This window comes from Pinus tabuliformis, chromosome 3_2, assembly GCF_031772625.1.
Source record: "Pinus tabuliformis cultivar Carrire ecotype Pingquan chromosome 3_2, CPIR1, whole genome shotgun sequence".
Lineage (NCBI taxonomy): Eukaryota > Viridiplantae > Streptophyta > Pinopsida > Pinales > Pinaceae > Pinus > Pinus tabuliformis.
In genome coordinates this window covers 1,080,436,915-1,080,460,668 of record NC_142302.1, presented here as the reverse complement: position 1 = coordinate 1,080,460,668, position 23,754 = coordinate 1,080,436,915, and the positions used below count along the sequence as shown (strand labels likewise).

General features: G+C 35.6%; 1 protein-coding gene across 1 annotated transcript in view; it reads right to left on the bottom strand.

The window, feature by feature from the left end:
* Positions 1 to 14,464, bottom strand: part of LOC149184437 (uncharacterized) — a 152,315-nt gene extending 137,851 nt beyond the window's left edge. Inside the window, exons 1-2 of the mRNA XM_089417476.1 lie at positions 14,276 to 14,464; positions 13,898 to 13,958 (exon numbers count right to left, since the gene is read on the bottom strand). The gene's annotated coding sequence lies outside the window, so the exon portion shown is untranslated. The remainder of the gene's footprint in view (positions 1 to 13,897; positions 13,959 to 14,275) is intronic.
* Between the last annotated feature and the right edge of the window lie 9,290 nt (positions 14,465 to 23,754).

Genomic DNA, 23,754 nt, shown 5'->3' with positions numbered 1-23,754 from the left:
CAAGAGGGACATTCTGTGAAAGTAAGAAGCCAAACAGGTATCAAAGGTACTTAGTTGCTATGAGTATTATTGTTCAATCTGAGCCGTGTATGTTCGAAGACGCTGTAAAACACCAAGTCTAGAAGGATGCAATGAATGAGGAATATGAACCTATCATGAAAAATGATGTTTGGGATGTGGTGCCTAGACCAAAAGACAAGTCCGTAGTCACCTCAAAATGGCTATACAAAATTAAAGATGGAGCTAATGGGAGTGTTGATGGACTATGACGAGATATTTGCACTGGTTGTCCAATATACCACTTTCTGATCTATTATTGCCCTCACTGCCTCTCAAGGATGGAGCCTACACCAAATGGACGTTAAGACTGCTTTCTTACATGGCTCACTTAAGGAGGAAGTCTACGTAGAACAATCTGAGGGGTTCGAAGTACAAGATAGCTAGACACACGTGTGCAAGTTGAAGAAATCCCTCTATGGGTTGAAGCAAGCCCCTAGGGCTTGGTATGAGAGGATTGATAGCTATCTTATGAAGTTGGGATTTACAAGGAGCGAAGCGGATCCTAACCTATACTTCAAGGTTGAAAAGGACATGCCTCTCATTTTGGTCCTTTATGTGGATGATCTCTTTCTGATAGATGTGGACCCTCTCATTTATCAATGCAAGAGGGAGTTGGCTTCCAAGTTTGAGATGAAGGACCTAGGTCTGATGCACTACTTCCTAGGCCTGGAGGTCTAGCAAAAAGCCAAGTGAGATTTTCCTTTCTCAAGGAAAATACATTGTGAAGCTGCTCGAGAGATGTGGGATGGTGGATTGCAAGTCTATGTCTACTTCGATGGAACTCAACTTCAAGAATCTATGTGGAAGTGTTATTGGCCCTGAATTGGCAAACCCTTCCGAATATAAACAACTTGTGGGGGCCCTAATGTTCTTGGTAAACTCCCATCCTGACATATGCTTTATTGTGAATACATTGAGTCAATTTATGGTTGAGCCTCATCACATACATTGGATTGCTGCTAAGAATCTCTTGAGATATCTCTGTGGCACAATCAACTATGGACTGAGATACACTGTTGGGAATTTGAGGCTACATGGATATACTGATGTTGATTGGGTTGGCAATGTGGTGGATCATAAGAGCACGTCTGGATGTTTCTTCTCATTGGGGTCTACTTCAATTTCTTGGATGAGCAAGAAGCAAAAATCAGTTGCTTTAAGCACCGTCGAGGCCAAATACATTGCAGCTAGTATGGCCTATTGTGAATTTGTTTGGTTGAGGAAGCTCTTTAATGAGCTATTTGAGCACGTGCTAGATACCACCGTGATCTTTTGCAACAACCAAAGTGGGATTCGCCTTTCAGAGAATCTTGTGTTCCATGACCGCTCCAAGCATATTGATATCAGGTACCACTTTATCCGAGTTATGGTACAATAGGGAGCAATAAGGCTCCAACACATCAAAACTGATGAGCAAGCCACAGACATCCTCACGAAACCTTTAGGGAAGGTCAAATTCTTAGGCTTCCAAGAGAGACTTGGAGTCGTGGAAAGACTCTCCTATGAGGGTCCTGCTTGAGTTGGACACTGAGCTCTGGGAGCTCGTGGGGGCTTAGTATACTTCTTGGAGCTATCAGCGACCATAAGGGTGAGTGGTTCACCTCCTGCTACTAGTGCACTGTGTACAGGGTGATTGGTTCACATTCCCCTGTGATACCCCATGATGGCTGACTGTGTGTAGGGTGAGTGGTTCACCTTCCCCTACGACTGACATATGCATAGGATGAGTGGTTCACCTTCTCCTATGGCATATGAGCAGGATGAGTGGTTCACCTTCTCCTATGGCATATGAGCAGGATGAGCGGTTCACCTTCTCCTACTGATGCCCCATTATATATCCTACCCATGTAGTCCGGGACTCATGGAAAGTACCTCTCATCTGGCCAACGAGTTGGAAAACATGGATGGGGACCATAGCACTATTGATGGATGCATCATGTATTGTCATACTCCCTATGTCTAGGATGCATGGTGTTCAACAACTTGATCTAGGATCAAGACTGACTTTTGTCAGTGGAGAGTGGTAAGGTCTTGTGACTCACTCTCGATCAATTCTTCTTCATTATTCATATCAGTGTTCAGCAGAGCAGAGATTAGATGAGACACAGAGATGGTACATGACAACAGGATGGCATGATGATCGATGATTGGTAGGTGGAATTCTCCCTAGTTGAGAGGGAGTGTTAAAATTGGCAACTAGGGCCAAATTCCACCTTGGGACAGCTCATTTGATGGAGATGATGATTGCATTAAATTCCTCTTTTCGAGAGGACCAAAATTGATATAAAGATCATCTCATTTGGACAAGCAAAAGTGTGATTTTGAATTTATGCCCACACATGTGCAAATTGTTCAGGTCGGCCACATCATCATGTAGGCTCATGAAGCCCAATGGACATGACTCTTCACCCTCAACGAATTGTATAAATACAAGTGACCTCTCACCTAATTTGGCATCATCATCACTCACACATTCTCTCTCCTTCTCTTTTTGGTTCATACAACATTGGTCATTCTCTCTCTCTCTCCTACGTGTGGCACAAGGAGGTCGAATTACAAGACAGAATTGTAGGGCCGAAAGTCTCAAAAAAATTTGTAGTTTGACCAACGTTGACTTTGACTTTTTGGGCATCCTCTGACTTTGATTTTTAGGGTGGATATCTGTCTCAGCATGCCGCATTTTTGGGCACAAGAACCGAGGCAAAAGTAGGACTTTCACCTACGTTGACCACAGGTTGACCAAGTTTAACAACAGATTTTATGATTGTTTTGGGTTGACTTTGACCGCTATTGGGAGTTGAGTTTGACTACCTTTGACCGAGCTTCAAAGGAGAAGTTTGACAGCTGCTTTGACCATCTTTGACTTTCTAGTTAGGAGTGATTTGACTGCAGTTGACTGCAAACTTTGACAGCGTTGTTTTGATTGTAAATTTGGCAAGTGAATTTGACTTTTGTACTCTCTCTCTATTGAACATTTTGGTATAATAATAAGAAGAATTGATCAAAGGGTTTTCCCCACATTGGGGTTTTTCCCTAGCATCCGCCAAATCTGGTGTCTCTTGTCTTGGCTTGTCTTCTGCATTTTGTTTCATGTTCTATCTATTATTACTGTCAATGTGATTAATGGTTAATGTGATTGCCATTGGAAAACTAAATTGAAATTGTCATTGGGCTGCTAAAGGAACATTCAAGTAATTGTGCTAAGCATAGAACATAACATTGTAGCATCCTCCTCAGGTGTTGTAGCATCTCCTTCATTAGAGGTCAAGATATTTTATCAAGGAGGTTGATGTGATATTAAAATGTAAATTCCAAGCAGAGGACAAATGGACTTGTTCCCTTGTATAAGTTGAACTAAATCTCAGGTGTTTCCCTCCATTTTTCATTGTAAACATTAATGATTGTTTCCAATAGAAATAAATTTTTGGCTCTCATCTTGGCTGGAGTTATTTCTTTGAGTGTTCCTTTGAATTGTTTGACGAAAGTCCTGAGTTGTTAGCTAAAAGTAGTTTCCAGAATTTGCACTCTAATTGTTTGTAGAAATATGTCAAAGGAAAAATGTCAAATTTTGGAAACATTTGGTTGAATTTTGCTTAGGAATATTACACCCCGCCCCTCTACATCTAGATTTCAAAACAGGAGCACCTGCACTTGCACCCTAGCTACCTTGGTTTTGAACAATTGTCAATAATTGTTGTCTCTATACCCATATACATTAAATTTATAAAAAAGCTAGTATGCGCCATAATGGAAAAATAGATGAAAGTTTTAAATGGGAATATAATTTATATTGTGTTTTACACTTTTCTTTTGAACGGCTCATACTTAGTTATGGAAGTATCAATTCTTATTAATAGACGTCAAGTTCAATAAATTATAATAAGCTTTTTAAACCATATTCTAGAACCACAATTTTCATTACATATAGTTCCAATTCGAACATGTGTCCTCTTCAAATCTCTATAATTCCCTTTGTTCAAATCTAAAATATATAGGCCATCTTCAATATGTCTTTTATTTGCTCAAACATTTTTCATGTGATTTTGTTTTATTACCTTTTGTTCTTCTACTAATTTCCTTTATTTCCCGGCACTGCTACTATTGTAGGTACGATACAACTTCATACCAATTTAAGTTGGTGAGTTCATGTGGTATCAAATTTGAAGTGGAATGCCAAGTGGTTTACAATTCAAGCACAGGTTACAAATCATTTGAATCCAATTCATTTATTTTCCCAATTGGAATGGCATACTTCGAACATGACCTTGTAGTTTCACTCTCGCGGTGGAATTGCCCATTTGTAAAGCTTGGATATTGATACATTTAAGGTATGTGACATGGAGGATCACATGCTTTTCTCAAAAAGCCTCACGGGTTTTCCTTAAGGTCACAAATGGTTATTAGCTATATACCAAAGAGATCAATTACATACAACATTGAATAGTTACTCGTACTCAATGGGGATGGAGAGAAACAATACAATCCAAAGGATGGGTTGGGGATACTCTGCCATACCCTATGATTGGAGGTGTTGAAAAATTGGGTAGCTACGAACAGTCTTTTCATTGGCAAATAATGGAGACAAATCATATTTTTGACTTTGACCAAGTCAACCTCAAGAAGGACATGTCGACCCCACATGTGTGAAAAGACACCTACCCAAACACATAAATACGACTTCGTTGAGCCTTGTTTGCACCATCTCATCATCACACAATTCAATCTGAAATTGCAAAAGTCTACTCACATGTGTGAAGGAGTCAAGGAGGCATTTCAAGACCAGCATTGAACAACCTCTTTCTTCTATTTGACTTTCGTTGACTTGGGCTATTTGGCATATATTTGACTTTCGTTGACTTGGCCTATTTGGCATCTATTTGACTAAGGTTGTGACTGTCTTGGAGGGTCGAATATTGCAAGAGGACTTAGACTCTTTGACTGAATATTAATCTTTGTTTCTGGCTTGTTGACTTTTGTTGACCATAGGCTTCACTGAGGTATTTGACCTAGAATTGCAAGGACTGTTTGACTGAGGTTGACCGAATTTCGGCCCTCTTATTTCAGAGCTTCCACAGGCCGAAATTCGGCCTTGTTGTTGCAAACCTATACTTTGACTAGAGTTGACTTCTCTCTCTTCATTGACTGGTTTTGACTTGAATATTTTAAGGTTAGATTTGTGGAATCTTGTTGAAATATTCTGATGTACTATTGATGAACAAAATTTCTCTTTCATAAGGAAAGATTGGTTGGGTTTTGCCCTTGTGGGTTTTGCCCTAGCTTGAAGCCTAATTTTTGGTGTCTCTTATCTCTTGTTTACTATTCATTGTGATCTTTATTGCTCTATTGATGAAATTGAATGGTAAACGTTTTTCATGTATCGTTGTTGAAAGATTGGAATGCTAGAAGAAGACTAATTACATCATTGGAAGTAGGTATCAATTTTTTTGAAATACTATACTAGTCTTGATTGCACTAGAAAATCAACATGGTTTCAAAGCTTTGGTGAAAGGAAAGAGTTGTCAGATCACATTGAAGAAGCATTAAGAGCACCTTGAAGAATTTGGGATTCTTCATCTTTTGATTTTAGTTGGTCATCTTCACCATCTCCATCATGAATTCCTTCATGAAGGCAGAAAACAAGTTTGAGGAAGCTACTAATTACAGGGCATGGAAGGCTAGGTTGGACCTAGTATTTGCAAGGCACAAAGTTTTGGGCATTGTTACAGGTAAAGGGACTAAACCATCTAATCAAGCAGAAAAAGAAAAGTTTCAGGAAAATGATATTTTGGCAAGAAGTATCATTATAGAATCTGTTAGGGATCATCTAATTGCATGTATTGTTGATCAACAAACTTCCGAGGGAATGTATGATGCCATCATTGGATTGTATACTATCAACAACATCAACTAATCTATAAGTTTGAGAGGTCAACTTCGCAATATCAAGATGACAAAGAATGATATTGTGGCATCATATTTTGTAAGGATATCTCAAATAAGAGATCAACTTAAGGCCATTGGTGAAGAAGTATCTGACAAAGAATTGGTAGTTGTTGATTTGGGTGGTTTGCCTAGATCTTGGGATCCTTTTGCAACAAACATTAGTGCAAGGGAAAATGCACCTTCATTTGATAAATTGTGGGCCACCTGCACTCAAGAAGAGTCAAGACTCCATTCTAGAGACCTGATCGAAGATCCAAGTGAAGAAGCTTTTGCAACTCATTCTAAGAGTTTCAAAAGAAAACCTAATTTTGGAATATTTCAAAGAAGCTCTGGTAGAAGACCAAATGCAAGATCTGCTCCAAAAAGGGAACCTGAACCACAAAGAGGACCTCCTCCTCCCTCTCAAGATAGAAGAGATAGAAGAGATATGAGAAATGTCCAATGTTATCATTGCCAAGCTTGCGGTCACTATTAAGAACACACATCAGAATTCATAGATTGTACTTCTTAGTCAGCATTCTTAGTAAGCAAAGGAGAAGACAACAAGAAGCTTACTCGCTGTAGCTGCTGCTCAGGGCATCATAGGTTTCACTTACGCTCAGCTTTAGAGTTAGATCCCCCTATTAATTCAAATAACGTATATATGCGATTCTCACGTATATATGGCGAGTGATTCTGTGTTCCAACTAAACTCTGGATATTCCGCTCAGCTTCTCCCACACACTTCTTCGGCTCATTTGTTGTTCAATCGCTTCTGCTTCAGCTTCCGCTTCAGATTGCATAGATCAAATGACAATGGAGCAGTGCTCCAAATAGTCACCCCCCTCTCACCATGAAGTTTGGGGTGCGAAGCCATATAACTTATAGCTTCAGATTGGCCCTATGAACAGGACACTTGAAAGGTCTCTCTCTTTAGTCCCATGTCTTAAGCCTTCCTTAGTCCTCAAAAAGTGAAGGGATGACTATCAAAGGAATGGAGATCAAAAGAGAAAAGGGAAACAATCATGCCTCTGTTGTTGACCTTAATAACCTTCCCATAAGAGAAGGCCTACAAAAAATGATTTTGATCATGAATACTCATTTTATTCTGCTTTTAAAGGTGCCCTTGCAAGTCATGATGAAATATGGTTAGTGGACAGTAGTGCCTCTAGGCACATGATTGGGATCACCTCTTTGAATTGGTTGAAAAGAAGATTGCTCAAAGAGTTGAACTTCGGGATAATGGCAAATACGAAGTCAAAGGGATTGGCTCATCATCCTTCCAATTGGATTCAAGAGGTAATGTATCCATTAACAATATTTTATATGTTCCTGGTTTAAAGAAGAATTTGTTGTCCATCTCATCTCTTGAAGACAAAGGATATAGAATTGCTTTTGTTGATGGACAAGTTCTAGTATGGAAGAAGGATGCCTCTTTTGAATCTGCCAAGGTTATTGGCATGCGAATTGGAGGATTATATCGTCTCCTTGGTCATTCAATTCAAGCTTTGCTTCATAACACCACTGATCTTTGGGAGCTATGGCATCAAAGGTATGCTCATATTCACTAAATAGCATTGATTAAAATAAAATATTTTGTTAAAGGTGTTCAGGAAATCAAGGTTGATCATGATGGTATTTGCAAGGGATGTGCCCTTGGGAAAATGTGAAAGTAAGATGTACTAGCAGTGATAGTAGATCCAAAGGAATCTTGGATCTTGTGCACTCTGATGTTTATGGGCCTCTGCCTGATAAGACCTTGGGTGGCAGTTTGTGTTATATCTCTTTCATTGATGATTATTCTCGCAAAACATGGATTTATCTTCTAAAATCCAAGCATCAAGTATTTGAGAAGTTTCGTGAATTCAAAGCACAAGTTGAAAATGATACAGGAAAAAGGATCAAGATCTTGAGGTTTGACAATGGTGGAGAATATGTATCTAATGAATTGATTGATTTCTACAAGGATGCTAGAATTAAGAGGGAGTTGATAGTTCCCTACTATCCTCAACAAAATGGAACTGTAAAGAGAATGAACAAGACTATTATGGAAGCTGCCAAGGCCATGCTTCATGATCAAGAGTTGCTTATGTTTCTTTGGGGAGAAGTTGCAAGAACAGTTGTCTATGTTCAAAACAAATGTCCACATCGAATATTGGACTACAAGACTCTTGAAGAAGTCTTCATAGGCGAGAGACCAAATGTTGAGCATTTAAAATTTTTGGTTGTCTTGTTTATATGTTCATTTGCCTAAGGAGAAAAGGACAAAATTGAAAACTTCTGGGAACAAAGGAACTTTTGTTGGCTACAGTGAAGATACAAAAGCCTTCGGGGTCTATGTACCTAGACAACGTTATATTGAAACTTGTAAGGATGTTATCTTTAATGAAGATGTTGCTTTTTGGAAGTCCAAGGGTTCACACTTGGACTTTGATGATGAGATACAAGTGGGTTTGAAGAATGTGGAGTCAAAGTCTAAAGAACCTAAACCAATGGATCAAGATCCTCATGAAGATTCTAATGATCTTGAAAAATGTTGAATCTCCAAGAGCCATTGTACCTGATACTAGAAAGAGACTTGCCTGGCTTGAAAGAACATTGAAGGAAGTTGAAGGACATCCTGCACCTCGTGGGACCTTTAGCGAAAGCAAGAAGCCAAAGAAATATTTTCGTTATACAGCCTTGATGTGCAAGATCATTGAATCTGAGCCATCCACCTCTGAAGAAGCAGCTGAGGAGCAAGTTTGGAAAGATGCTATGACTAAATAATATCAAACTATATTGAAGAACGATGTTTGGGAAACTATACCAAGGCCTCAAGGAAAGTCTATTATGTCTTCAAAAGTGGATCTACAAAATTAAGCATGCTATTGATGGAAGTGTTGAAAAGAACAAAGCTAGATTTTTGGCTCGTGGATTCTCCCAGAAATAGGGAGAGGACTATGAAGACATGTTTGCATTGGTTTCCAGGTATGGATCTATTAGATCTGTCATTGCTCTTGCTTCTATTGCAGGTTGAAAATTGCATCAAATGGATGTCAAAATTGCTTTTCTGAATGGGGTCATTGAAGAGCAAGTCTATATTGAACAACCTCAAGGTTTTGAGGTCCATGATACAGAAACACTTGTTTGCGAATTAAAGAAAGCCCTATATGGGTTGAAGCTTAAAACAAGCTCCTCGTGCTTGGTATTCCCATATTGATGGTTATCTGTTTAGTCTTGGTTTCAAGAAGAGCGATGTTGATCCGAACTTGTCTTTCAAAGTTGTTGAAGGTGAGCCCTTGATGTTGTTGTTGTATGTAGATGATTTTTTTTTTTACAGGGGCTGAAGTGTTGATTCTCCAATGTAAGAGGGGGCTGATTTCTAAATTTAAACTGAAGGATCTTGGTCTTATGCATTATTATTTGGAATTGGAAATTTGGCAAAAGCCTAATGGAATCATTGTTGGCCAACACAAATATTCTATTTCGATCCTTCAAAGGTTTGGCATGATGGACCACAAGTCCATGGACACACCTAAGGTGACGAATTTGAAGAAGACCTGGGACTGTGATTCTGATTTGATTGATCCCTCTATGTATCGCAAATGCATTGGCTCATTGAACTATCTTGGTCTTATGCATTATTATTTGGAATTGGAAATTTAGCAAAAGCCTAATGGAATATTTGTTGGCCAAGGAAAATATACTATTTTGATCCTTCAAAGGTTTGGCATGATGGACTACAAGTTCATGGACACACCTAAGGTGACGAATTTGTAGAAGATCTGGGACTGTGATTCTGATTTGATGGATCCCTCTATGTGTCGCAAATGCATTGGCTCATTGAACTATCTTGTGAATACTAGACTTGATATTTGTTATGTTGTGAACATGTTAAGCCAATTCTTAGTTGAGCCCTAGCATGTGCATTAGGTTACAGCGAAACATATTTTGAGATATTTGTGTGGTACTATTGAATATGGTTTGAGATATGTTTCTAATGGTGAATGGCAGCTGCATGGATTTACTGATGTTGATTGGGATGGAAGCTTTGATTATAGAAAGAGCACTTTTGGATTTTGTTTTGTTTTGGGCTCCGTTATGATTTCATGCTCTAGTAGAAAGCAAACTTTTGTCGCTTTGAGTATGGCTAAAGTTGAGTATATAGCTGCAAGTTTAGCCTGTTGTGAAGTTGTGTGACTTTGGAAACTGTTTACTGGTTTTTTTGATCATGTGATGGAATCGACCATTACATATTGTGATAATCAAAGTTGTGTGGAGCTTTATGTGAACCCTATGTTTCATGCCAGGTCGATGCACATTGAGATCAAGTATCATTACATCCAGAATATTGTCCAGAGGGGAGTTGTGAGGCTCAAGTATGTCCCTACTGATGAGTAGGTTATTGATGTGTTGACAAAGTCATCATCTCGAATGAGGTTTGCATATTTCAGAGAACTTGGAGTTGTTAATAACCCCTCTCTAAGAGAGAAGGAGCACTAATTGTACAACATCATATAATGGACAATCTTCCTTGGGATGCGGCCAAGAGACCTATCGATTGGTCAGGAAGATTGTCACTCCCTTAGGTCGGTTCACTGAGAGGCCAATGAGTTTGGTCGGGGAGCTTGGTTCTGTGGCATGGTGTGATCCCTTAGATTTTCAATGGGAGAACAATTTGGTCGGGGACATTGCTTTTGTGATCTCTCCCTTAGGTAGTGATCAGGAGACCTGTGGACTGGTCAAGGAGATTGATCTCATGTTTCCTCCCCTAGGTTGTGAGCCAGGAGAACTATGGATTAGTTAGCGAGATGTATCTTGTGAATGTGATTGGTTTGGCTTTATTGATTAATCCCACTAGTCGGTAGGGCACTGACCTGGATGCCATGGGGTTGTGGCTTGTGGGATGTGTTGGATGCTATGTATCTTTATGATGAGACTGATGATCTCTCCCTTAGGTTGTGGGTCGGGAGACCTATGGATTGGTCAGGAAGAGAGAGACTTGTGTTTATCCCTTGGGCTGTGAGCCAGGAGACCTATGGATTGGTCGAGGAAATTGATTTTGGGAGAGAATGAAAAGTACCTCCCTAGCTAAAGGGGAGTGTTGAAAAATTGGGTAGCTAGGTCGATCTTTTCATTGGCAAATAATGGAGACAAATCATATTTTTTACTTTGACCAAGTCGGCCTCAAGAAGGACATGTCGACCCCACATGTGTGAAAAGGCACCTCCTCAAAGACATAAATATGACTTCGTTAAGCCTCATTTGCACCATCTCATCATCACACAATTTGATCTAAAATTGCAAAAGTCTACTCACACGTGCGAAGGAGTCAAGGAGACATTTCAAAATTGGCGTTGACCAGCCTCTTTCTTTTGTTTGACTTTCGTTCACTTGGACTATTTGGCATCTATTTGACTGAGGTTGTGATTGTCTTGGAGGGTCGAATATTGCAGGAGGACTTTAACTCTGTTTGACCAAATATTTGTCTTTGTTTCTAGCTCGTTGACCGTAGGTTTGACTAAGGTATTTGACAGAGAATTGCAATGACTATTTTGACTGAGGTTGACCAAATTCCAGCCCTCTTATTTCAAAGCTTCCACAGGCTTAAATTCGGCCTTGTTGTTGCAGATCTATACTTTGAACAGAGTTGACTTTTCTCTCTCTTCATTGACTGGTTTTGACTTGAATATTTTGAGGTCAGATTTGTGGAATCTTGTTGGAATATTCTGATCTACTATTGATTAATAGAATTTCTCTCTCACAAGGAAAGATTGGTTGGGTTTTCCCCTTGTGGGTTTTGCCTTGGCTTGAAGCCTAATTTCTGGTGTCTCTTATCTCTTGTTTATTGTTCATTGTGATCTCTATTGCTCTATTGATGAAATTGAATGGTTGAAGTTTTTCATGTATAACTACTTAATGATTGGAATGCTAGAAGAAGACTAATTACATCATTGGAAGTAGTTATTGATTTTTTTGAAAAACTATACTAGTCTAGATTGCACTAGAAAATCAACAAAAAGGATGTCCCTGGGCCTCAAATTCACAACACCTCAAAAACAATCATCGTAAAGAGGAATAATTGTTAAAAACTGTCCTCCAGCCAAATTGTAAAGCATCTCCTCACCTTTCTCTCATAAAGCATCTTTCTTCTCTCTATTTTCATTGTTATGAACAAACAAAATTTGACTTGGAGGAAGACATATTCAAATGCAGACACTTCATTTTCTTTGTGGGGAGTATGTCGGAACTTTTTCTACTTATGGGTACTTGACATTTGCATGCAGGCCATGTGTTGACAGTTACAAAAGCTGATTTTGGTGAACAATATACTGTATTCCAACTATGGGTACTTCAAATTTTTTTGTAGCCGAGACAGTCTATATATTCTGATTTTTATTGATTCTGTGATACACATGTGTGTGTGTGAGTGCACACACAGATATGTGTGTGTGTGTGTGAGAGTGCACACACAGATATGTGTGTGTGTGTGTGAGAGAGTGCACACACAGATATGTGTGTGTGTGTGTGAGAGAGAGAGAGAGTGTGTGTACACACAGATGTGTATGCGTGTGTGTATTCTAGGAATGGACGTAAATTTCTCTCAATAGTAAACTAGACATAGTAGTATCTATGCTAGAAGTGAAGACCTCTGTTTGGAGAAACCATCTGGACACCCGAATGTACTTGCATCTGGTCTTCAAAAAAGATTTTAAATATAATAAAAATAAAAATAAAATAATAAATAATAAAAACTTTTTCCTATCAAAAAAAAAATATTGAGCATCAGCAGAACCCCTCTACCAGCATACCCCTTTTTTCAATTTTTTTGGATCCATACCCGAAATTCCATCCTGTACCCAGTATACCACCCTGCCTCATAGTGATGCATAGGGCTGATATTTATGGACGTGAAAGTGAAAATAATTGAAATATGAACAAAACATTAATTTCATGCCATCATAAGGTAGCTAAGTAGACCAGAAATCTATTATAAAGATTACTTGGAAGACTGAGTTTGTAAATTATGCAATTGAAAGAAGGTTGGAGATGAAAAGCACCAACTGGACTAAATCTCTTTCCAGATGTTAACAACAACTAAGACATTCGATGAACTAAGGAAGCTAAGAAACGAAACCCTAAAAGCTGCCATCTGAACATAAAAATATGAATACGACTATTGCAGTCCATGGAGCTCTTGGCATACATTTCTCGAGTCAAGTATACAGTTCGTGATCGTTCTAGACAAATCATCAAAGATTTATATATGTAACCTCTGAAACCTTTTCAGATGTTTAACAGAGGTCAAGTCTTGTAAAGGGCATACCGGTCACCACATCCTATGTAAAGAAGCCACCGAAATGAAAACTTGCTAGTGTACAAAAAACAGCCATGGTGATAGGGTCATTGGTTCAGTAGTTATGGTGGCCTAACAAACCACACACCAAGGTTCAATATGTCACGAGTAAGTGGTCAGGAGCCGGTGCAAGCTGTATGTGATTTTAATGGAAACTTACACCAAGTCCCAGGTGATTTTCTGGCAAGTTATAATATTTGGATTGAGTTTAAAGAAAGCACTTTAAGAATAAATTTTAAATTTGAAAAATGGGGAAGGCTGATGCAGAAAAAGGAAGCACTAGAAGATAAAAATGAAAAAAAAAAAAAAAGGGTTAAGGCTAAGATGGAAAATGTAAGCCCTTGAGACTTGAAAAATAAAAGAAAAATAAAAATAAAAACGGATGAAGGCTAGTGTGGAAATTATGGAAATTATAAGCATGACATCCACTGTGTCCCAGTATCACATCCAAGGAAATAAATTTAAAATGCAACACTCCTCTACCAAATGTTGTTTTAAATAGCATGTTTGTACACATTATGTGGAGAGACTTTTGCTCTCTCCGAAAAGAACAAAAATTAGAAGCAAATACTGAACCTGTATGTAAACGCTGAAAAACTTGTGTTTGAAGTGCCTGAAAACCCCGCGCGAGAAACTACTGCAAAAAGAACGAAAAAAAAAACATGTTAAAAAAACCCTTAGGGTATAAATCCAGCTAATTAATATGTACCATATGATAGCAGAGGCATGGCACTGTAATGTAAAGAATTTTCACAAAAAGGAATGCAGAAAACACATGACAGAATTGTGAGAAGAACCACATAATATATCATTCGTAAAGCGAAAATCTTCAGCCCTTAAGTAGCTCTGGCCTATAACCAGAAATTTTTGAACTTCTTTTAAAACATGAGTTCTGAGAATCGAGCTCATGTTATAGAAGATAAAGGAAAGGTGATAAACACCATGTTTGCATACCTGAAACCTTGACCGCTTAGCACACCTTTGCTTCTGAACCTTGAACCTTGTACTCAGCTGTAAACTGGACATTCTTCTACACCAACCTACCTAGTAATAGCATTTATGGTGTTTAAAAGAATTTTTTAAATGAAATTTAACTCTATTTTTTCATTTTTAGGGTATAGTTAATCATAGTTTATTGTTGGAAAGTGTGAAACCAAATTTTCGCCCATTAAGATAATGATATGGCGTGGTATTCCATTTATTCTTTGTTTTGTAATCTTGAAGAAAATATTTCGTTGCAGCTAGAGATATTTACGATGGATTATTTTTTCATATTTTAAAATATATTTTAAATTTTTGAATATTTTTATATATAATTAAAAATTATTATTATTATTAATTTTCATTATTTTGAATATTAATTTAAATTAAAGTTGATTACTTATAATTATGGAAACCCTGGCCTTGCCTCATATAGCCGTTATATGATAAAGACCTTTCCTTCTGGAGTCCACAATACTGGAAAGGCAAAAGTGCTTCACAAAATCCTTTTCAATGGATATCAAGGGAATATTATGGTTTTCAAAGTGGGAGGTTGACAGATGTGACATATGCTTGAACTACATATTATATTGGGTGGTTAAAAGCTTACTCAAGGTTTATTATAACAAAGTTTGTACAATTTATTTTTTTATTAATTTAAGCGTTGTTTATTTTGGATATATTGTACTAAAGAAAGCTTGGAGGACATGCAGCAAACCTTGGGATTGGTGGTGGGGTACACCTTGTCCTTGTTAACTCCGCCGTCCCTACAACCTCTCACTAGAAACAAAATAGCGTGTACGTGATTTATTTCGGAGCCCGAAGATGATTTTTTTCGAGATTTATAATTGCACATAGATGGTACGTATTATTATTTCTAGGCCTGTGACATTAGTGAGCACGTAAATGGTATTCAGTATTATTTGGAGGTTTATAACATTAGAGGATTACTAGAAAATGCCATGATGCAAGATTAGTTTTGTGGTTTAGGTTTTTAGTTGAGCCTAGTTTGAGTGTTTAATTTTAAAAAGTGTTATGTTTTAGTTTGAGTGTTTAATTTTAAAAAGGGTTATGTTTGTTGATTTTTATAAGTGATCTCTTGACTTTTTAATAAATTGTTAAATTTTAAAAAAATATAAGAATTAATAGATAAGAAGGAAGCAAATACAATCAAAGAAAACGCATTTGTTTTATCAAAATTTTAGTAGGAAAAATCGTATGTTAATCTAGATATTTTGGTTAGCTAATAGGATTTTTCGAACACAACGATAATATAAAAGCAGCAATTTCTCCTGGAAAATCAATCTCTCTAGAAACCACAAGGAAAATTGTTGAAAAGGCAACTTCTTGGGTAGATCAAGCAAATGATGAAGATTTCAAGAATATTATTGTGCACTTACAGAAGAATATCTACCAAAATTTGAAGAAAATGCTAGTTGGACTCAAGTTGAAAAGAAAGGAAAAAGATTTTCACCCACGAAAACAAGAAGTCACACTAGATCAAAATCAAATTAGTGAAAAATGGAATGTAAATGTGTCTGGAAATTGTGGGTATTTTGGAAAAGTTATACATGGGAAGGGTGAAATTTTTGTGTCCCGTAGAACTTGCTTAAGGTTTTGGGTTGAGGTATGTACTCAATCTCAAATTTGCAAGTTTTGGGTATCTCTAAAGCATATAAATGGTTCTCGCTATGTAGCCAAATGTTTTAATATAATAACCAATTGTTTTAATATAAATGCCACCCTTGAGTTTAAAAAAATAATAAAAAATAAACAAATCTTAAAAATATATTTGAAAAAACATTTTTTTTGAATTTGTCTATATTTTAGTTTTCAACTTTGTTTACATAATTAAATTATATGTTGTTTATGATTAGTTAATTTCTAATTATTATCTTTTTAATTATTGAGCAATTCATTTTCTCCTATACACCTTTTTAATAAGTATAACGTTATAATTATTTTGAGTTTTAATGTTAAATTTAGTTTATTTTTAAGTTGTAGTTAATCTCTTATATGTTTTGGAGTTTTTTTTTTGGGCATATTATATGCTCATATTTGCCTAGAATTTAGAAAAAAAGTGTTGGAATTACAAGTTTGATTTGTGAATACTCCATAGTCGGAGTGCCCTAGGGCTTTTCAGGATGTTGAATCCATATATCGTCCAAAACTCATTTTAAATAACAAAATAACATGATTTAACCAAAAAATGTTGCGCTAGATTTCTACCAAAAACTTTAAAACGTATAATGGTTAGACAACACTTACTTTTTAATATTATTTTTTAAATAATAAAAAAAAAATACAATTTCAAAAGAAAAATATAAAATTATTATTTTATTAAAAAAACGGATGTTATGGTTATTAATTACTATTTTTGTTATATTAACTTATAACCAACCTAGATCTATTTTAATTCCAAATCTATCAAGTGCTAAGAGGGATCAAATGTCTTTTCACTTTAAAAGATGTTTGCATATCTAAAGATGTGATCTCTTGGTGCTAAGTAGATCCCAACTTAAGATGGATCTAAGCTGATTTGATTTCCCCTTTAAATAGGTTATATTCCACATGAATACCATAGGTAAATACTATGGGTCTCATAGAGCTCTAAAACCACAGGTAACTTGACCAAGTCAAATTTATCTTATTTTAGTTTGAAGTTATTTTTATTTTAACATAGGGTTATTTTATTTATTTTTATTTCGATTGAGTCAAAATTAAGACATTACATTAAGCATATCTACCATGCTAGGTTGGAGAGCGCCTCTTAGCACAAGCAGTCTAGATCCAAGTAGGATCTACCAAGCGTCCACAGAGATCAAATCTCTTTTCACTCTAAAAGGCTCTAAAAGAGGTTCGAATCTCAAGAGATTTGATCCCTCTTGATACCTGGTAGATGAGGGATCTAGGATGGTTTAATTCCCTCTTAAAATAGGTTATATTCCACATGAATACCATGGGTTCTCATAAAAGTGGAGCCCAAAAACCACCGTTAACTTGACCAAGTCAAGTTTACATTAACTACAAAACAAAAATTAGTAAACATAATAATAATAATAATGAAATTTTTATTTTTATTATTTTAGTTTAAAGTTATTTTTAATTTTATTTTAGTTTATTTTGACCAAGTCAAAATGTTTACAGGACATTACAACATCTCTACCATATTGGACTCAATATATCTTTTTATTTTTTTTTCCTTTTTTTATTATACATTTTTTAATAGATATATTGTTTCAAAGACTTTAAGTTTGTGTTAAACTATATTTATTTTGGATATTATTTTTATAATGAGAAAAAATGTTCAATAAATTTTAGAAAAAAAAAAAATTGATTTGTTGGTTTTAATTACTTCGTGACTGGGTAAGAGGCGTTTTAGTATGGAAGAGATCTTATAATGTCCCTTTATGTATTATGAATTAATCAAATTACATGAAAAAATATCAAATTAATATTATTAAAATAAAATAAAATTTACGCTTAGCAGTTTTTGGGCTCCAAGTTTTGATAAAATTTGAAGAAAATGTGGGTTGAACTCAAATTGAGAAGCAAAAATTCACCAAGGAAAACAAGAAATCACACTAGATCAAAATAAAATTAGTGAAAAATGGAATGTAAATGTGTCTAGATATTGGGGTATTTTGGAAAAGTTTTACTTTAGAGGAGATTGGAATTTTTGTATCATGGAGAACTTACTTGAGGGTTTGGATTGAGTCTGTGTGCTCAATCTCTAATTTGCAAGTCATGGATATATGTTATAAATGTTACCATTTAGTACAAAAAAATAGATATATATGTAAAAACAAAGAAAGAAAGAAATTATTTTAACGTCCACCAAGCTAAAGATAGCCTATGGGACAGATTGCTTCTTTATCTACTTGATGCATTCGACCATTTTTCTGTGAAGCTTCACAATAAATGCTCCCATCTTCTAGACAAACCCCACACTAAATAGATTATCCCAAGAACTAGCTACCAGCATATCTGCATAACTTTCCCTATTGTCTTTAAAGGCCTCACATTCTAAAATTAAATGTTTTTATGTTTCCACTTTTCTGGAAGAACAAAAAATGCATATTCTTTCCTCCCACACTTCGTTTTGGCATTTTCCAGCGCCCTGTTTCACAACGAAGTTGATGAGAATTAGTCCTTAACCGAGCAATAAGAATTTTGGCTCTCCAAGAGATATTGACCTCTATGTATGCTTTTGGTTGATGACTATGAGTGGGATTAAACACTTCAATATAGTACTTTTTCTTTCTTCCTAGCTCCTTATCCCAAGTATGCTTGTGAAACTTTTCCATAACAAAAGCTTTTATCTCTTTGTTGCTTATGGGACAACCGTTCAAGCAAATACCCCATTTACTAAACCATTTGTTATTTTGCTACATCCAAGTTTTTTTTTTTTTTTTGCACAAACCCTCTTCCATTTGCTCAGTTTTTTTTTAAATACCTTATGACTAGCACCATAGCAATTGCTTCAATAGGAGCAAACCCTGTTTCACTTAACAAGATAGCACAAGGAACTGCACTTTTAATCTTGAATTTGTTTGTAATCAAATGCTTCTGAATTTTCTCAATTTGTCTCCATTGCATGTCGGATGTACTACTAGCCCATAGTTCACAACCATAGAGAATCACCGAATCACTATAAGTGCAAAAAGAGTTTGAGTGGTTTTCCAGTCCCATAACTCTGCCTCTCTACACCTATTTTGAAAAGCATAAAATGCTTTCCAACCCCCCAAAGTTATTTTCTTTCTACAACCATCCCAGCTTAGATTTTTATTGAAGTCAGTTCTGAGGCATTTTTAATCCACAACTTCTTCCAGAATGTTGCCTTCAAAGTAGAACTTATGTTGGTTATGTTTTATTTTCTTATATAAAACCACTAATTTCGTTTTGCTGATATTGACTTGCATCCCCACACTTCTACAAGAATTTTCAAGGGATAGTAAGTGCTCTTGCAAACCAAGAGTTGATTTAGCAATCAGAATAAGGTCATCTGCATGCAAAAGAAGCCTTATAACAAACGTGCCCAAATAGATACCATCACCCACTTGCGAATTTAACCACTCCTCAAGCTTGTCGACATATAAACCAAAAAGGGTAGGAGACAGTGGGCAACCTTGCTTGACCCCGATATCACTTCTAAAACTTTCAGAAATGCCAGCTGAAGTTCTAATTTTGACTTTTACCTCTTCATACAGCCTATGCACATATGTTCTCAAATGTTTAGGAACCCCAAGTTCCTCCATTCTGTGCCAAAGCTTATCACTAGGAACCGAGTCAAACACTTTTTTCTGAAATCAACAAAGCAACAAAAGACTTCTTTCTTTTCCTCCCAAAATTTTTCAATGATGTGCCTTAAAGTTATACAATGATCAACTGTGGAATGTTTAAGTCTAAGACCTGCTTTCCCTTTAGCATGCTTATCTCTTTCTTCTGCACACTGGCTAATTTTATTTTCTAGCATGCTTCCAAATAGCTTTGCAAACAAAGGGTTTATCATGATGGTCCTATAATTGGAGGGATTATTGACGACACCGCTCTTGAAAAGAGGTATTGTCAGAGTAGTTTTCCAATATGTGGGGAGCCCCTATTGTATGATGATGTTGAAAATTTTTGTAATGTGAGGTGCAAGGATCTTTGAGCCCAACTTTAGATATTCTACTTGGAGTTCAGCTAAGTCTTTTGCTTTTATAACACCCAACTTCTTGATACCCATCTCTACCTCTTACACCGTGAAGAGTTCAGTATCAGTGTTGACCAAGGGGGGAGGGTCAACCTTGGGATCCTGCTCATAGAGTTGTCTTGCATAGTCAAACCATTTAAAAGCTTTAATGTTATTTCTAGTTTGTATCCTTTTTAGTTGGAGCTCCTTCCAAAATAATCTGGGATTATTTTTCCCAAGGAAGATTAGTTCTTCCCTCCTTGAAACCATGAAATCGACCTTTTTCTTGTTTAATAACTGCTTGTAAGCTTTGAGCTTTATGTTTCCCTGTTTGACTCTTTCCACATTCTCCTTGCCTTTTGCATTCCTCGTCAAACCAAGCATTAACTGGAAAGCAATTTGATTAAGACTTCTTAATATTTGCTCTTTTGCACTTTGCAAGTGCGCATTGAATTAAATGTTAATTCATGACTATGAAGACTGTGAATTGTGATCTTTCCCTTCTCGAAGAACCTCTTTAGCGTCATTTTGAAGGTATTACAATTTTATGGAGTCAAAAGAATTCTGCCCTATGGGAGATTTTGTTGGACATGCTGAATTTTTTACTCTAATTGTTTCTTTCCGGTCCAAGAAAAACATAAATAAATTGGCTTGTGATCTGATTTTAAGTCCCACAGCTGATCTCCAATCAAAATTTCCTCCATTTTCTCACACAAACCATGCGAGCAAATTACATAATCTACTACACTTTCCATTGTAAGTATTGCAAGTGAAATTACCGGACTTTGCCCATCTAATCAAGCCATTACAAATGACTAAATCAAAGGCCCCACATAGAGTAAGCAATTGTTCGCCAAAGAGATTGCAACCCTTGTCCTCTGAAATTCTTTCCCACTCATGATTACTCTCTTATGTAAGCCAAATAGGGGCGCAATCATCTTTACAACAAAGAATGCTAGCTTGTTCACTTGTAGTCCTAGAATTGAAATCACCCACTATAAGGACTTCACTGCGAATATGTTGTGGTCAAGACCTCTACCTTTGTAGATTTTTGAAAAAATAAAAGAGAACAAAATATTATTTTTTGAATTTGTCTATATTTTAGTTTTTAACTTTATTTACATAATTGAATTATTTGTTATTTATGGTTAGATAATTTCTAATTGTTATCTTTTTAATTTTTGAGAGATTCATTTTCTCTTATATACTCTTTTAATAAGTATAATGTTATAATTATTTTTAACTTTTAAGTTGCAGTTAACTTTTTATATCTTTTGGAGTTTTTTTGGGCCTAGAATTTAGCAAGAATTTGTTGGAATTAAAGTTTGATTTGTGAACACTCCATAGTCCGAGTGCCCAAGGGATTTTCCGGATATTGAATCCATATATCATCAAAAACTCATTTAAAAAAAGAATAGCATGATTTGACCAAAAATTATTGCGTTGGGTCCCCAAAATCTTCAAAACTTATAATGGTTAAACAACACTTTTAAAAAAAAATCCAATTTCAAAAGAAAAATACAAAATTATTATTTTATTAAAAAAACCATACTTGATTTTCAATTTTATCACTATTTATTATATTATTTATATTACAATTATTTATTATAATATTCATAATAAATGTATAGTTATTATCTTTTAATTTTTAATTTTTTTTTTTATCTATATCCTTAAAATAATTATTATATATGTTACACTTATTAATTATTTTTTTTATATATTAACTTATAACCACCTTATATCCATCTTAACTCCAAATCTACCAGAGGGATCAAATCTCTTTTCACTTTAAAAGATGTTTGCATCTCGAGAGATTTGATCCCTCTCAGTGCTTAGTATATCCCTAGTTAAGATGGATCTAGAGTGATTTAATTTCCCCCTTTAGATAGGTTATATTCCATATGAATACCATAAGTCAATACTATGTGTTCTCATAAACTTGGAGTTTAAAAACAACAGGTAACTTGACCAAGTCAATTTTACTCTAACTACCCAATAAAAAATTAATAAAAATAATGTAGATTTTTTATTCTTATTATTTTAAATTGAAATCATTTTTGTTTTAACATAGGGTTATTTTATTTTATTTTCATTTCGCTCTGGTCAAAATCAGGACATTACATTACAACATATGAAAAGAATTGAAATGATATTTTAAGGTCCATGATACTAAAAATAGTCTATGAGACCATTAGTTCCTTGTTTTTCACTCTTTGTAATTCAGTCCCTTTCCGATTCAAATTGATGATGAGCTGACCCAACCTTCCAACAATCCCCTCGCTAAAAAGACAATGCTAAGAAACCGATGCTAACATGTTCTCATAACTTTCTCTGATGTCTTTGAATGCATCACATTCCAAAATGAAATGTTTTTCTAATTCCTATAGCCCCAGACGTGCAAAATGTACACACCCTTTCTTCCCAAGCTTCTTTAGGCCTTTTCCATCGTCTTGTTTCACACCGAAGTTGATGTAAGTTGGTCATTAATTGAGCAATAAGAACCTTTGCCCTCCACGAAATGCTAACTCCAATGAACTCTTTTGTTGTAAATCACACGTAGGGTTGAATTCCTCAATGTAATATTTCTTCTTTCTACCCAACTCTTTTCCCCATACCTTTTTACGAAACTTCTCCATAACAAAATCCTTTAGCTCCTTGCTATTTGTGGGACGGGCATTGAGGTAGATATTCCATTTTTGCATCCATGTGTAGTTTTGTTTCATCCATGTTTTCTTTCTTTCACTAATGCCTTCATTGAAGATAACATTAGGCCATCTAACTACTCTCATTTGTTCAATTATTTTTAGGTATCTTATGAGCCTCATCATAGCAGTTGCTTCAATGGAAGTTGCTCCTGTTTCACTCAACATTATCTCATAAGGTACCATACTAGGTTCAAGAGTGCATCTTGGCACAACCAACCTAGATCCATCTTAACTAGGATCTACCAAGTGCCTAGAGAGATCAAATCTTTTTTCACTCTAAAAGGCTCTAAAGAGGTTTGAATCTCAAGAGATTTGATCCCTCTCAATGCTTGGTAGATGATGGATCTACCACATGTAACTTGACCAAGTCAAATTTACATTAAGTACTCAATAAAAATTAATAAAAATAATTGCGCCAAGGCGCTCTACAACTCAGTATAGAGTAGATGTGTAGATGTAATGTAAGTATGTAAAGCTCTACAACCCACTATAGAATAGATGTGTAGGTGTAATGTAAGTATGTAAACAATTCTAAATGCTAGCTTAATTAAATAATAATAACAATAAAACAATTCTAAATGTCTGCTTAATTAACACACAAAAAAAGTGACCTAGGATGACATGTATGTTAGCTAAATTAATAATAAAAAATTAAAGCAATAAAAATAATAAAATTCAATTTGTTATATTTTGATTTTGTTATTAATTTGTGAATAGGTTTTGTTACAATACCATGAGCCAATACGATGGCTTATGAATACCGCAAGCCCAAAAACCATAACTTATTCCACAACCAAAATATTTTATAACAATATGACAAGATTCTTAACCATGGATATTCACCTCTAAAGTGGATATTATTGACTCTTAAAAATTTGGTTTTGTTACAATACCATGGGTCAATATCATGGCTTATCAATACCACATGCCCAAAAAACATAACTTAGTTCACATTAAAAATATTTTATAACTATATGAAAATGTTCGTAACCATGGATATTCATCCCTACTTTACCATGGATAATATTAACTTGTAAATAGACTTTGTTACAATACCATGGGCCAATAAC